Source organism: Mytilus californianus, unplaced genomic scaffold (genome assembly GCF_021869535.1).
Source record: "Mytilus californianus isolate M0D057914Y unplaced genomic scaffold, xbMytCali1.0.p SCAF_10, whole genome shotgun sequence".
Taxonomy (NCBI): domain Eukaryota; kingdom Metazoa; phylum Mollusca; class Bivalvia; order Mytilida; family Mytilidae; genus Mytilus; species Mytilus californianus.
Window position 1 is genome coordinate 31,576,308 of NW_026262582.1, and position 17,081 is coordinate 31,593,388.

Sequence of the window (17,081 nt, forward strand, 5' to 3'; positions counted from 1 at the left end):
TGAAATATATAAAAGTTATATAGCAAAAATGATCAGCAAGACAATATACTCGAATAAGTCGACTTGGTCGATATCCTTGTAAGAATTATTGACCTTTAATTACGATTTTTACCATTTCTTTGCGTTTTTGACAAGTATCTTACAAAAATCTTCTCCTCTTTAACAATTTAATTAAACTTGGCCACACGCTTTATTGAGGTATCTGGTTTGAAAAAACCCACATGATCAGCTATTTGTAAATTTATTTTTTTGTTTCAGGGTACCGGTGTTAACGTTGTTTTTTATAAAATAAACTAAACCGGGTTCTATACATAGACAAAACCGGGTCATTGTGTAGTAAACAACATTGACAAAACCGGGTGCTTCCATTTTGACATGACCTATTTCTTTCGTTCCATACAGAGAAATACAAGGATTGAGGTGCTCAAAGTGACTAGTTTTGCAATCTCCATGTCAATATCTTTATTTCCGTACCTTTCTTTCCGTACCATGTGAACAATTTAAGGAGAAATTAAACAAATTCGAGGTAAGGTTCACTCAATTCGTCATTGTGACGTGCATTTTTGCTTATTTCTCCGTTAATCTAGAACGGTTGTAGAAAATATTACATCTCACAATAGAAAATAGTTATATATTGATATATATTCTTCGATGTCATAAAAATAACAAATAAATAAACAAAAACTACCTTTTCTCTGTCAATTGATGTTCCGTCACCGTGCCGGATATTAGATACCATCGAGTCCAAACATTTTTTGCCGGGGTAGTATAAACACAGTGTAATAGTTATAATAGATGAAATTTAAACTATTCACGAAAAATAACGTTACAAATTAGAAAAAAATAATGTTATGTCTACATAATGGAAAACTCGGGAAGTATTTTATTCCAACAATTAATGTGTAATTGATGAGAGTTGGGAATTTCAAAAATCCATAACAATAGAAATTGACCCGGATATAATTTTCTTTTTCCTACATTGTATGTGTAAAGTTTCCAAAATAGATAACGGAAACAGGAACTTAAACGGCATTAGCTATATACTATTAACAAAAAAATATGTTTACACATATGTGAATATTGAATATGGAAATAGCACTTTGTAAAGTTTGCAGGTTTGCAACAAATCTAACTTGAAGGCTAACTTTGAATTAAAATATTTGGACCTTTTAATGACTTATAAACATTTTACAAAAATGAAACTTTAAATGAAATTTTATTTGATATTACTAATATACTGATATCATAGTTTTGAAAGGTTCGCTGAACCATTTAGCTGGAATTATTAAGTAATTGTTTCATTATATCTAAATTATATACGCTAACATTTTGGTGGCGTCTCATGTAATCATAACCATTATGCATGTTTTGACGTTATGTCGATGCCTCGTGAGTAGAGTGACCAGAGTGGCTCATCTGCAATTAATACTAGCATGTCAACACTGGGGTAATTATTTTAATAATGTAAGACAGATCTTAATTGATTCCAATTATTCAATAATTGATAATAATGGTGACTTGAATTCTCTCTCGCCATGCGCCTATTTCTTTCTAAATTCCGAAGTATAAATAAGACAAAACTATAGATTTGGTTTTTTTTTCTCTTGCAGATTATGTTTAATAGCATATAATATATCTAATATAATTGAATAACCTTCATATTCACTTTGACATATTCAAACAACAAATTGGGCAGAGATCATTATATGTAAAAGCACTTAAACTCGGATGATCCGTATTCATATTCCATGGCAAACTGTACGTTGTAGGTACTGTGAACACCAACATAAAGAAATATTTCCTATTGTATGTTTACATTTTTTCATTATTTTTGTTTCTCACAAATATAATTCATCTATACTACGAAATATGCTTAGTGATCTTCCAAACCGTATTACTATATACAATGCATTAGTTAAATAGTGTTGATAATTATTTATAAAATATTTTTTTATGATTTTGTATTATTATTGTAGCATTCATGTATTAATTGGAGTTCATAATATATTTGAAATTTAAAAAAAAATGAGGTTAATTCCCGCTTGAGTGAGAATGCGTTCAGTTCCTATCTTAATTGACCAATAATTCCAATTTTACTAGTGAAGATTTGTTTTTCTCTCCGTAACGCTTTTTGATAACTCTTCCTTAACCAATATACTTCTCGCCATTTAGTCCACTCATGAGAAAATAAAATCACTTAGACAATTTCCTGTCTGTATTAAGTATTGTAAAAACAAAGGTCATCAGTATTAAGCTACGGGGGAAAAAGGTTTAGTTTAGTTATGCACACAACATTTTTTAAACAGGGACCAGCTACATGTAGATTGAAATTGTTTTTGACGTATTGAAAACAATGTGATAGTTCATGTGTATAAAATAAAAAATAAGTTAAAATAGATATAAGAAGATATGGTATGAGTACCAATGAGACAACTCCCCATCCAAGTCATTTTGTAAAAGTAAACCACTATAGGTCAAAGTACGGTCTTCAACACGGATCCCACTTGTGTCAGAATGCTTTCGGTTCCTATCTTTATTGACAAATAATTACTGTTGTCGTAGCAAAGGTGTGATATTTTTCATAAATATACTCAAAATACTCCCTTTGCGCTCTTTGGTAACTTTTCCTCTATCAAAACATCTTATCATCATTTAGTCGACACTTAATAAAATCACTTAATAGACAATTTCCTGTTTGTATCAAGTGTCGCAAATTAATGTTCGCCAGTAATAAGCTGAGGGGGGAAATGTTTAGTTATGCACAATACATTATTTAAACAGGGTCCAGATAGTTTTAACTGGTTGTTGACGTGTTGAAAAAGTTGTATATTTCAGAACTTAATATGCATTATCATCGGACACGCTTTGTATAACGAATATTACAACCATTTGATTGATAATTATTCTCATAAAAAGGAAATCAGAACAAAGTGGTCGGGCCATATCATTTTACACTTATCCGTCTTTTCGACATTCAGTCATTCTTGCATTCCGTCCGGATTCTGTCATTCCACCACAACCAGTTATACGAATTGTTTTCTAAAGGAATTCAGATATTAAGTTGAATTTTAGTATGTGAGTCATTTGTTATTGATGTTATGCGTAAGACGCCCTATGAGTAACACATTTAACACACAATGTTTGCTCCTGAACTTATTCTTCTTTAATTTTCCGTACAATAGAAATCATAATTACCAAACATACATTTCCTTTATTTCTTCAACCACTGTGAAACAATATCCATGCTGAAATGAATACGATAGGGGACGCAACAATCAACCAGTTCATGGCTGTTGCCTAATCATGATACACATAGTCAACTAATGTGTACGGCATCCATTGTAATGCCTTCAAAACACTTACCACCTAGGAAAGTTATCAACAATAAAATTGAAAAGGGAAATTGGTTTCGTGTCAAAGAGACAATACACCGACCAGAGAGCAGAACACAATTCAAGGCCACCAACGAGAAAATCCATTACCTTGAGGCGGGCTTCTGATGACCCCTAAAAAATGTTTACTTTTACTAGTTCAGCAAAAATGGATGTCACTCCCAAACATATAAATGAACCAAAATAAAAGATAAATACACGACTGGCAAAGCCATGGGGCTCTTGACATGGGACAGGCGCGACAATCCAGCGAGGTTAACATGTTTTGTGAGAATACAACCCTGCCAATGAAGAATAAACAAATGGATTGACAAACGAGACGATTTTAATTTGGAAATTATCTATTTCCTTAACCTTAGTAATAATATGCCAACTTCACCTGCATGAGGGATATGCATTTACCAACTTATTCGGTATTCAAGAGCATGCAGCTGCTACCCAGACTATTTTGAAACGTCACCAGTGTCTGAGCGGAAAGTATATCAACCAGGGGTATTTCAAAAACTTCTCGTCCTTTTTCTAAAAAAAAGTTCATCGGAAGGTTCCAAGACTTTGTTGATAAACATTCCGTATCAAATTCACAAATAGTAGAAGTATAGATTCATTGTTTGTAATCTTAATAACGTGTTATAGTATTCTTGTGTTTGTCTTTGTGAATATTACTTTAAAATAGTTATGGTAATATTCATTTGATGTAGCCCGATACTTTTACATCCCGTCATTGTGTTATTTCGCTATGGTACTTATTCGTATTTTTGCTTTTCATTTCTGCTAATGTGCTTGTCTTCTATGACATTATATAAATAACACATAGCTGAGAGGGTGATAGAGCAGATTGTTACCCCGAGAAAACATTGTCAACTGAGGCGAAGCCAAGGTTGACAATGTCTTTTCGAGGGGTAACAATCTGCTCTATCACCCTCTCAGATATGTGTTATTTAATTTATTATACTGAATGTTCTGTTATTACTGTCTATTACATTTCAAATTCAAAGTAATAAACTATGTCGTCTTGTACATAACAATCAGCCGTATTCATTAAAGCGCACACTTGAGCAAGCGTCTCCGTGAAGGGTAATAGAGTATTTGCCATGGGATAGAGTAAATTGTCTCCCTCGTATTAACCAATCAAAATCTGGCATTTTGACATGAAGTATAATAAATTTCTTTGTTTTGATAGTAATTAAGATTATATATATAATTACAATGTTGACTGCTGTGCTTCAATTTTTGGGAGCATTGCAAGGGCGTGAATTTTTACAAAGTCCAATCTTTCAATTGCGCCACAAGGTTATTTTTCATTTGCACCAAAAAAATATAAACTACATTTGCGCCATTTTAAAGGTAACATATAACGGAAATGTTTAAAATATGTGAAAAAAGATTTATAGGGTATTCCCCCTGGGTAACTAAGTAAGTTTATACTTATTTCTAATATGAAACTGATAGTCACTTAGGTATAAAACTATACATAGTGTTCACATGTTTGAGCTAGGTGTCAAGATTGATATTGTCAATTCTGAGACAAACGTTAGTTTTCTTATATGTTTCATGTCGTGGCTGTTTCTAGCCGATTATTCAGTATGTTTTTCTTCTTTTCTTTTCATGTTTTAAGGCCGTACGGTTTTCTACGGAAGCCGGTTAGTGTCAAGGTGGAGTTTTATTTTTAAGTCGTTCTAACGACTTAGCTAACTTGTTATAACGACAAAGCATATTTATCTTGTTATAACAACTTAGCTAACTTGTATTAACGACTTAGCTTACTTGTTTAAACAACTTAGCTAACTCGTTTAAACAACTTAGCTAACTCCATAACACGACTAAGCTAACTTGTTTAAACAACTTAGCTAATTTTTTATAACGACTTAGCTAATGTAACTCGTTATAACAACATAGCTAACTCGTTATAACGACTTAGCTAACTCGTAATAACAACTTAGCTAACTGGTTTAATCAACTTAGCGTACGCGTTTAAACGACTTAGCTAACTTGTGTAAACAACTTAGCTTACTCGTTTTAACAACTTACATTGTAGTTAACTCGTTTAAACGACTTAGCTAACTTGTTATAACGACTTATCTAATCTAACTCGTTATAACAAGTTAGCTAAGTTGTTTAAACGAGTTAGCTAAGTTGTTTCAACAAGTTAGCTAAGTCGTTAAAACAAGTTAGCTAAGTTGTTATAACAAGATAAATATGCTAAGTCGTTATAACAAGTTAGATAAGTCGTTATAACGACTTAAAAATAAAACTCCACCCTGACACTAACCGACTTCCGTAGTTTTCTATAATTGCTTTCATTAACTTCATTTTAACTTTGGTGGATAGTTGTCTCATTGGCAATCATACCACTTCGAATTTTTTATATATAGAGGAAATAAATTTGTATGAAAACACATTTCGGTTATCCAACGTACAGGAATAAATCCGAGCCGTTTCTATAACAAGTCTTGTGTCAGAACAAACTTTTGGTTTTACTCTATTGTGTTAGTGCTTTCTTTTAGGGTTTATGATCTCGTTAATTTTGACAAAAGTGTGTTCTAACATTATAATGAAAAGTCTTTTATATTGTTTTCATTATGGTAACGATAACTGATTTTAGATGAATAGTATTATGCAATCAAAAACTGTGTTTTCAAGCTATTCTTAAAGTCTCTTTTGAATAAAACTATTTTTTCTACTATTTACCTGAGTTTACCTGTATTATTGGCGCAAATGAAATGTGTTTATTTTTTGGCGCAAACGAAATATGGTTTGTGGCGCAAATGAAAGATTATTTTGGCGCAAATGAAATGCCAATTGGCACAAAAGCAAAGCAACGCTGTTTTTTGACATTTTTACCTATTATGTCTGTTCGTTTTGTTCACACATCGTTTTCAATGTAATGGAGTTTTAATGTACTGTCATACAAGTAAGAGGTTTAGCTAGCTATAAAACTAGTTTTAATCCACCATTTTCAACATTACATAAGAAAATGCATGTACCTAGTCAGGAATATGACAGTTGTTATCCATTCGTTTGATGTGTTTGAGCTTCTGATTTTGCCATTTGATTATGGATTTCCGTTTTTTCTTGGAGTTCAGTATTTCTGTCATTTTACTTTTTACACACAGCAATACGCACAGTAAAACCGAGTTTAAAAAAAGTTCGTGTCCGATGTTTGAATAGGTATCAGAAGAAGCTAAGCAGAATGACAATGAAACCAAAGTTAACAAAGAACGACTACGGGTAACCAGTTTCTGACATGCCAGCCCCAGACATTAATTAAACTGATTGAACGATTATGTCGTTATCATATAAAAATCAATCATAATTCATCCCGTTAAGGGTTTATTATCATACCATCATAGAATATACGCGAGGAACATAACCCGTGTCATGCCAACAAATAGTTTTAGAAAAAAAATTTGTTTATTTCCAATGCAAAGACCATATTAGTGAATAAATATTAAACAGACTAATGCAGATGGGATTCAGTTATTACACTGTTGTCAGATCATTACATAACTTTAAAATAAATTAAATGAAAATCATTATAAAACATAAACGAAGTATTTTATCAAAGCTAATAATTTTTTACGACATTTAGTCTACACAAGACTTTTAGTGGCGCTAGAAATTAAAACAACTACACGGCCAAATAAAATATAACAAAGTTAAAGAATAAATGTGCATGTAACCGAAAATTTCAAAAAGTTGTGCCATTAACGGCTTAGGCAATTTATACCTTTGGTAATTTAAAAGTTCTCCGTCTATACAATGTATTTTACTCATTACATCGCCAACACATAAAGTACGCGCCAACCCTCTTTCGTGTGTCAACTTTATGAGAATACTAAACCTAAAATAAGACAAACGTCATTGATGTTAATAAGTACTTAATACTAAGTGAGCTGAAGTATTTTAAAATACTTAGTTTCCTAAAAGTATCTACACGTATTAACGGTGAATTTTATTAAGGGTGTCATACATATGCACTATTAAAACATACTTGCGCTATAAGCATATTCTTGGTATTTTTTTGTTAATGGCTATATAACTATATGTATATATCTCTTAAGTTTTATACTTCAAGGATGTATAAATGAGTTTTAGTACAATGTTAATGCAAAATCATAAGAAGACGGTAAGTTTTATAACGTTTTTGATTTTTGAAATATTGAATTGCTTTCTAGTTGTCATTTCGAGGACTTTTACAGCTGACTATGCGTGTGGTTTTTGATCATTGTTGAAGGCCGAACGGTGTCCTATATTTGTTAACTTCTATGTCATTTGGTCTCTGGTGGAGAGTTGTCTCATCGACAATCATACTATATCTTCTTATTTGTATATTCCTTCTCTAAAAAAATTATATGAGCATTGAATGTTTACCTGAGTTTGAACCTTCTTCAGAAAAAAAAGACAAAGAATGGTTTTTGATGTTTCTTTTCCAATCCCTTTACGCATCCGAAGTATTGTCCATCGGTGGTTGTTTAAACTGTCTGAATATTCGATGATTAAGAGAAACCTATAGCTGTACACTGAAAGCAACGACAAAGGAATTTAATATTTGTTGGTTTTGTTTTTTGTTTTTTTTTTTGCTTGTTAAATGTTCAATTGTAAGTTATTCGTGCATATTCGGGACTAGATTAGCTTTTGTTTAACATGAATAATGTATCATGTACTTCTGATTATAATCATTGGACCTGCCTTTGTTTCGTGACTTCTATTGGAGATATCATATTTATAAATAATGACCATAAGTTCAACAAATCCTTCTACAAAGAATGATAAAACCGACAATGATTTTAATCGCCATAATATTTTACTTTCTTGTAAAAGCAAGAATTGGTGATAGCACGAGAGGAAACCTCTTATATAGAGAGAGACTGTTTTAGAGATTTATAAAGGATTTGAATATGCATTACGTTAACTTTTGTGGAAAAAAAAGAGTTTCGTTTAATGCTAGTTCAAGTGCAAAGAATGCACTTTAATGATGCGAGGGGTATAATAACTACATAACTGAAAACGTTTCTACTGTATTTTACGAAGAAGATGAATATAGTGTGCGTCGATCTTTTACTAGCAAATAAAAAGTTCATATACATCACGAGTATGTACTTTGTGTTTTCATAAATATATAAAGAGTGTGTACTTAGTGAGAACAATACAATGTTTAAGTTCTTATGTCTCCTTATGACAAGAGCATGGTGTGCAAACTGGGAATGAAGTGGATAGCAGTACTTTATATATAAAAGTACTATAAACCGAACATTGTCGTCCTTTTCTGCTGATTTGCATCTAAAATATTATTTATGTCTTGTTCTTTTGTCTGTCTTTGTATTTTGTCTATCATCATATAGGAATGTGATGTTGAGGGGAAAGGTTTGTACGTCTATATCCTGTTTTTTTCTGTAATTGTCTCTTATGTCTTTCAGAAACATTTCATTGTTGGTTTGCTGTTTCGTTCAACGTTAACATGTCCCCCTTTTCTTGTTTGTCTGTCTTGTTGTTTGTGACGTTCTATACATAATTTTATCCCATTTCAGAGATATGAAGGCTGGTTCGTTACCTTTAACTCTATTTTAAGTCTAAGATTAAAAAAAAAAATCCATCAAATCGAAGTGACGATAATATGGCGGAGGCATAGCAATTATATTACATGACAGTTTATTTGTCTTTAAATTATGTGAGTGTTATTCAATTTTTATATTATTCAATCAATCTAAAACAAAATACCTTCGTCTACTACAGTTTATTACCGGAATCAAAAGGGAATCCCTGAAATGTTAATGGTTTAGACATATACATATAAGAACCAAAATGAATCTTTTAGGTTTGTGTTTTTTTTGCAATATCTATTAAAACGTGTCATGGTCTGAAAGAATTGCAAAAAAACGTACATTATTTCATACAGGTCAACAATGATGAAAAATAACCTCCTAAAGAAAGCCAAAGATGTCATAATTCTAACTTTGCAAATCGTAATTTATAACTCGTAACTCGTGTATATAATGTTATTGTATTATGTCTCTCTGCTTCATTTTATAAGGGTAATGATAAACGAAGTAAAACAAAAACAAAAAAAACAATAAGAGCTACATTTGTAAATCTATCTACGCTAGCTTCTGTCGATTTACCCCGATCTGGTGTAGTATGTAGATAAAAACGTATTCTATCCATATACTAACATGTTGTTTCTTTTATAAAATGCAGTACTGACGAGGGCTATTAATAACATGTGCTATACCGTGTTGCCTTACAAAAACTATTTTTGTTTAATAAATTAACATGTCTGCCCGATATGCATTTTTTTTAGATTGCCTATTGCACATTTAGCTAAACAAAGGCTTTGTAAACGCATGAAATATTCTGAATTTTATACTTAAGTCTATGTCGATAATTTTGAAAGATATCTTTCAATCAATGTCCATGCATTTTAAAATGTCATTGTTGCATATGTTATATTGGCCACTTGACATATGGTTAAATTTATTGAAGTTTTTTTTATGAACACAAGGTATGTCGCTTTTGCGCTTAAGTCCCGATCGTATGTTTTTAACGAAAGCCGTTTATTTGTTCTATCTTTTATCATGTCAATAAAATAACATGGTCGTTATTTTGGTCACCTAGCTCCTAACCGAAATGAACGCAATTGTAAATACAAGATATGTCGTATTTGCATTAGAGTATGTATCGCAAATTTTAGATGTAATTTTAATAATTTTGTATTATCTGTTATAAATACTATATATACGCCATTGGTCACTAGAGAAGTAGCGATACATACATGTACATGCGTAAGTTTCCTTTTATCGACATTAAAAGAAAATTTCTTGGAAAAGGGTACATGTGATGTATTAGACTAAACATCTCTTTAACTGAAAATAATGTCGAATATACTTATTAAACAAAAATTATGATCAATTCTTATATATACTGACATACACATCTATAAGTCTCCAAAAAATATGATGAACATCGAACAAACTGCTTGGTCACAGCAGGAAACATAGAAAGTAGTCAAAATTAATGACAAAGTTAACATAATTTGGTACTAGTCTAACTAATTATCATTATTAATTGAAGGGCCTTTGTAAAGCAAATAAATCAATATCAATCACATATTTCGCACGATATTCCAAAATATAACACATCGTCAAAATAAACTAGTTATCAATATATAAAAATGATTCTATAGAAACGTGAAACATGAGAACTAATACATTGTACAAAGAGGAATAACTCTATCTGTTCACATTAAATCGTACCTTTTTTTTCCTGTCTTATCTGGAATTTATTTTATTTAGATGCTGACTAAATACTGTATTTAAAGCAACTAAATCTTCATTTGTAATGATCCAGATAAATATATTTTCTACGTTATGGTTTCGCAGGTACGGCAACTTTAAAAAAACATTTGTTAAGTTATTATATTGATTAAGGTGGTACATAACACTTCAGTGAGATAACTCTGTAAAAATCAGTTGAACGTTTTCATCACGTTCTATTGTGAAGAAAATAAAAAGTTTCTCAATGAAATTATCAGTGCTTGTCAAACAGCTATATATTAATGATTTTTTTCCGATAAGGTCTTAATTTGGTTCATGTTTTTTGAATTATTTTCAATTTTGTCAAAGGGTCAAAGAAAATATTTTGTCAAAATTTTATGAAAATTAAACAAGTCAAATTGATCTTAGTTAAGGTGTTTGGAACCACCTTAATCATCGATAAACATACAGTTCATTTTTCTAGTAAGTTATGCAAACATCTGGGGGTGGGGGAAGGGGGGGAGGTGGGTATACCGCACTGAATGTCTCATTTGATAGCTGGCCAATGAAATCAACTCTATAATGTAACATCTATGCGTATGCTACCTGAACATGAATGGCTTCTTTTAAACGTAGCAAGCATTCGTATTTTTTAAGACCGACACAATTATTAGCACATCTAAGAATCAAACGTGTCTTATAAGGAATGTGATATACATTAGCAAAGATTAGTGGGGAAAACATATTATGTTTCAAATAATGAAACAACGCTTTATTCATACTGAAACATCTTCAAAATAAAGTGGATTTTTTTCCATTGAAAGAGGAGTGAAACAAGGCGACAGTATCAGTCCCAAACTTTTTAATTTTTTTTTTAACGAAGAATTTCAGAGCCCTAAGAATAAGAATTACTATTCATATACATTTAGGAAGTCTCGTTAAATAACTTATACATAATTAAAAAAAAACAAAACAAAAAAAAAAAAAAAAATCAAGCGTTTGCACAGAGGACCAGGGATATTTCGGAAACATGACATTTTACCGAGAGAAAAAAATCAAAGCTACTAGTAAACATTTAAGCGACTACATTAATTTATATAGCTCGTTTGAGCGCCTTAGATGATTTCATACAACTAATCAAGTTATGTGTTGTTCCGAAAGGACGGATTTTTCTACATGTCCGTCAGTAAATTAGTACTACGATTGGATATATAAACTTATGTGGTTTTAAGTATATCAACCCAGGTTGATTCGTTCAACTGTATTTTGATAGCCCGTTTCAGAGAAAAGCTTACCGTACCATAACATTACCGTTAACTGTGTGAATGATTTATTTTTATTTTTAAATGTTGATTACATTTACAATTTGGTTAAACATTGAAATTAATCTTTAAAAAAAAGGCAAAGGAGAAAAAAACAATATGTGAAGAATATCTAGAATTACTGGATCAACAATGTTTTGAAAGATAAAGAAATAACACGGAGATATTCTGTAAAAGAGAAGCAAAAGATACCAAAAGGACATTCAAACTCATCAATCGTAAATGAACTGACAACGCCACGGAAAACGAACAAGACAAACAACAGTATACAAAACACAACATAGAAAACTAAAGACTGAGCAACATGAACCCCGCCAAAAATGGCGATCGTAGGTGTACCGGCCGTAAGGATTATCAACTGCAAAACAATATTTGTTTGCATAAAATAATTATTATCTCACAAGTACTAGTATTGCTTATATAAAACTCAGAGGCGGATTTAGGGGGGGAGGGGCCCAGGGGGCCCGGGCCCCCCTTCTGTGGGAAAAATTTGGTTGATTATATAGGGAATCACTGACGCATGACTGGAGCGGGCCCCCTCTTAGGCAGTTAGTGGGATCCCTCTTATTAAAACTTCTGGATCCGCCACTGAAACTTATACACTTAGTTTCATATAAGAATATAACAAGTTAAGTCGAATGATGTTTGAAAAAAAAATGATTCCTTGGTATTTATTTCGTATGGTAAACATCGTTGCATATCATTTTAACGAGCTAAATCAAATACATATTATATAATATGTAGTTAAATGCACTTGACAAGTTGTTCCTGCGACCACACTATTTTTGCTTATTCATATCGCCCGAATAGATATAGGAAGATGTGGTATGAGTGCCAATTAGACAACTCTCCATCCAAGTAACAATTTATAAAAGTAAACCATTATAGGTCAAAGTACGGCCTTCAACTCGGAGCATTGGCTCACACCGAACAGCAAGCTATAAAGGGCCTCAAAAATTACTAGTGTAAAACCATTCAAACGGGAAAACCAACGGTCTTATCTATATAAAAAACGAGAAACGAGAAACACGTATGAACTACATAAACAGAATCAGAACTACTGTACAGCGAAGTCCATATGTAGACATAACACGTACTATTAAAACTGTTTATTTACTGCTTATTAATAAATGATTCATTGATCAATAACAATATGAATTTCCCCGTTACTCTCCCTTTCCTGTTGAAATCCGGTTTCAAAGTAAGTAATCTCTGTAAACAATGCACCTTGACCAGTTAATTTCCTCATTGGTGGGGCAGAGGTGTGAGGAATACATTTTGCATGGACGAAATGTTCCCCTGTTTCAATAATGTGTTTTAAATATGTACACAATCATCTTCTACTTCTACATTTTTCTTCTACCGGATAATGGCACAATCAACAAACTGAATATTTTGCCATGACTTCGGTGCGCATACGGACCCACGGGCGGCTTTAGGAGGGGGCGTGGCGGGCGTGCGCCCCTTAAAATTTGCTGGGTGTCTGGCCTTAAGTGGGCACAGTGGACATTGCGGAGCCTTTCAATCTTCCTCAACCATTTCATCCAGCACCTCCATCTCCTTCCCCATAATCACAACCGTCCTATTCCCTTCTGACTCGATCTCTTCCCCTACATCGTATTCCAGTTCGCGTTCAATGGACGCCATTCTACTTATAAAGCTAAAAATACACAATTACAACATAAAATAATATATTTACACAGCTACAACACAACATAAAATATTTACACACAAACGGTTCAATTAGTCAACATACGTCGTAACATAATCATCCAGATATTTCGGACGATTCCTCGAACGAACGACATACTCGTTTTCTTCTGAATCCTCTACTCCATAGAGAAAGGTTTCATCTAAATCACGGTCACTAAATGAGTCGTTTAAATCTGATACCACCCTATAATGATGTTCACACTCCTTTTTACCAGCACTGCCGGTTACACAAAAGGGGCATGAACTGATAGCTTCAGCATCAACAACAGGGCTATGAATACTTCCTGGGGTATCTATAACCTGATTATTCTCATCAACATCTTGGACAGAAGTTCCATTAGTGATCTGATCATAATTTCCAGAACTACCGGAGCGTATTATGGTCAGATCATTGTCAGGATTTTCATTTGGGAATAACACCGAGAGATCATGGCCAATATCTGGATCTTGTATCATAATATCAAAATCCTCATCCTCTTGAGGAACGCCTAGTGAAAGCCTATGTCTCGCATATTTAAGCCCTTTTGGTAAAACTCTGTCCTCACAGGGTTTCAATTTATCATGGTGCACAACGAGAGCTTTCTTGCGATTTTGTATTCTTTACAAAACCGGAGAAATGACTTTGATGACTAGATATGGCCCCTGCCAAGGTGACCTCAGTTTTTTGCTCTACCCTACTTTAGTAGCAGAATCTATTCTATAAACAGCATCTCCAACGTCATAGGTTCTTTGAAAAAGCTTAGTATCGTAATCTCTTTTCTGTCTGAATTGTGCAGACTGGATATTCTTCCTGACAATTGAGTGAACTTCTTCCATTACCTGCTTTAGATCTTTAATATATTCATACGGTTGCTTATTGTTACCGCTAGCGTGTAATGGCTCCTGCTAACAGCTGTAAATTCTGATCCCAGTTTCTTTGCTTTCCTTTTAAAAAACAACGAATACATTGAATGATAGTTCTGTTATATCTTTCCACCTGACCGTTGCAGCAAGGACGATATGACGTGGTTCTTGTTTTTGGAATTTCAAGAAGACTATAGAGTTCACGAAATAGATTTCCATCTAAATTTTTCCCCTGATCTGAGTGTATCATGGACGGACATCCAAATCTTGATATAAAATTATCAGTTAATGTTGTAGCAACAGTTTGTGCATTTTGATTAGGTAAAGCATACAATTCGACCCATTTGGTGAACTGGTCTATTACAACAAGTATACATTTGTTTCCTTTTGCACTTTCTTTAAGTGGACCTAAAATGTCTATATGAATTCGTTCCATGGGGGAACCAGCATGGAATTGTCCAAGAGCTCCCTTTGCTTTTCTATTTGGCTTCTTATTGATGTTACATACTTCGCACGTTCTAACATGAATTAATGCATCTTGCCTCATACCATGCCACATGAATCTTGACTTAAGTTTGTTGTAAGTTTTCTGTTGTCCAAAATGTCCAGCTATTTTTGTATTCTGACAATTTATCAAGACTTTTTGTTTCATCGATTTAGGAACCATGACAAGTAACTTTGGTGGCACGATGTCCAGCCACTCATAGACAAGAACTCCATCCTTAAATTTCAGCTGCGAATTACAGCTCCACCAATGTTTTGCAGCTGGACTGCATAGCTGTAATTCAAATTCACTGGGTACTTGATCTTTCTTTAACCACTGTTTAATCCTGCATAGGTCTGAATCCTTCTCCTGTTCTGCAATAATGTCTCTGGGTGATCTGCCTTCCATCCAGTTGCAGTGGTCTGTTTGAGCTATGTTGACATCAGTCTCTACTACTTCCCTCACAGCCAGTGGAATGACGTCATCAATATCAGTTTCAAACTGTCCCCAACTTCTCTGTGCTCTACAACAATAATCACAGCCCCCGCAAGGCAAACATTCCAACTTTGCACCAGCAAAATAATAGTCACAAGCCTTAAGATTATCAGGAATCCTCTTGAGAATGTCCGCATTAGCATGTTTCTCACCAGGCCGGTGCTGTATTATCATATCATACTGCGAGAGTTTCTCTAGCCATCTAGCTAACTGTCCTTCTATCGCCTTAAACCTTAAGAGCCATGTTAGACTATTGTGATCAGTTCTAATTATAAATTGACGACCTAGTAAATAATTTCTAAACTGACGGGTGAATGTTATTATGGCAAGTTGTTCTTTTCGTGTGGTGCAATAGCGCTTCTGAGCAGGGGTAAGTATCTTGCTTGCGTAACAAACAACACATTCCTTTCCATTGTGTATCTGTATGAGTTCAGCACCAACCGATGTATCAGAAGCATCAGTATCTAGAATAAACTGTGTATCTGGATCTAGATACACCAATGTTGCAGAAGTTACAAGAGCCTGCTGTATGTTTTCAAACGCTTCCTGATGTATATTTCCCCAATGGAATGTTATTTTCTTTTTTGTGAGTTCATGTAATGGACGAGACAGTTCGCTGAAATTTTTAATATGGTCTCTATGGTAATTAGCGAAACCCAAAAAAGATTCAACATCTCTCTTCTTTTTTGGTATTGGCCATTTCAGAATGGTATTTCGGCTCTCTGAGTTAATAGATATACCGTCTCTGTTAACAAATTTTCCTAAAAACAGGACTTCTGTCGGAAAGAATGAACATTTGCTTGGTTTAAGCTTCAAGTTATTGTCTTTAAAACGTTGCAAAACTTTATACAGGTTTTCAAGATGGTTACTAAAATCTTTACCTAATACAATAACATCATCTAGATATGCGAGACATTCTTTCCAAGTTAAACCAGTCAAAATCAGCTGTATCATCCTCTGAAAAAATGCTGGACTATTACAGAGACCAAAACTTAATCTGATGTATTCAAAAAGACCATACTTGGTAAGAAAAGCTGTTTTATGTCTGTCAGACTCATGAATTTTGGCTTGATAATAGCCTGATGCCATATCCAGACAGGACATAAACTGTGTTCCTTTAAGGGTGTCCAAACAAGACTCAATACGAGGGAGAGGAAATGCATCTTTTCTGGTCATAGAACTTAATTTTCTGAAATCAATGCAGTACCTCAGGGCTCCACATTTCTTACGAATAAGCACTGGTGCAGCTGCCCACGCAGAAGAAGACGGCTGAATAATCATTTTATTCAATAAATCATGCAAGTGAGCCTCTTCTTCTTTTTCGAATCATAAAGGAGTACGCCGCAAACGTTCTTTCACAGGAGCTGCATTCCCAGTATCAATGCGATGTTTTATTTTGGTAAAGTGTCCAATATCAAGTTCATGTTTTGCAAAAATATCTTGGAAATGCACTAACAGTTTGGCCAATTCTCTGGATTGATCGAACGATAGATTTTTCTTTGATTTCATAAACATGTCCTGCAAATGTTCTGGAATACAGCTTAATATATCTTTTCCTGAATCAAATTGTTCAAGTTTTCTA

The 17,081-nt window shown here is 33.4% G+C and overlaps 1 protein-coding gene across 1 annotated transcript in view; it reads left to right on the forward strand.

Moving 5' to 3' along the window:
• The window catches only part of LOC127717934 (uncharacterized), a 184,613-nt gene that overhangs the window by 76,170 nt on the left and 91,362 nt on the right, over positions 1-17,081 (forward strand). The gene's annotated exons all lie outside the window — the stretch shown is intronic.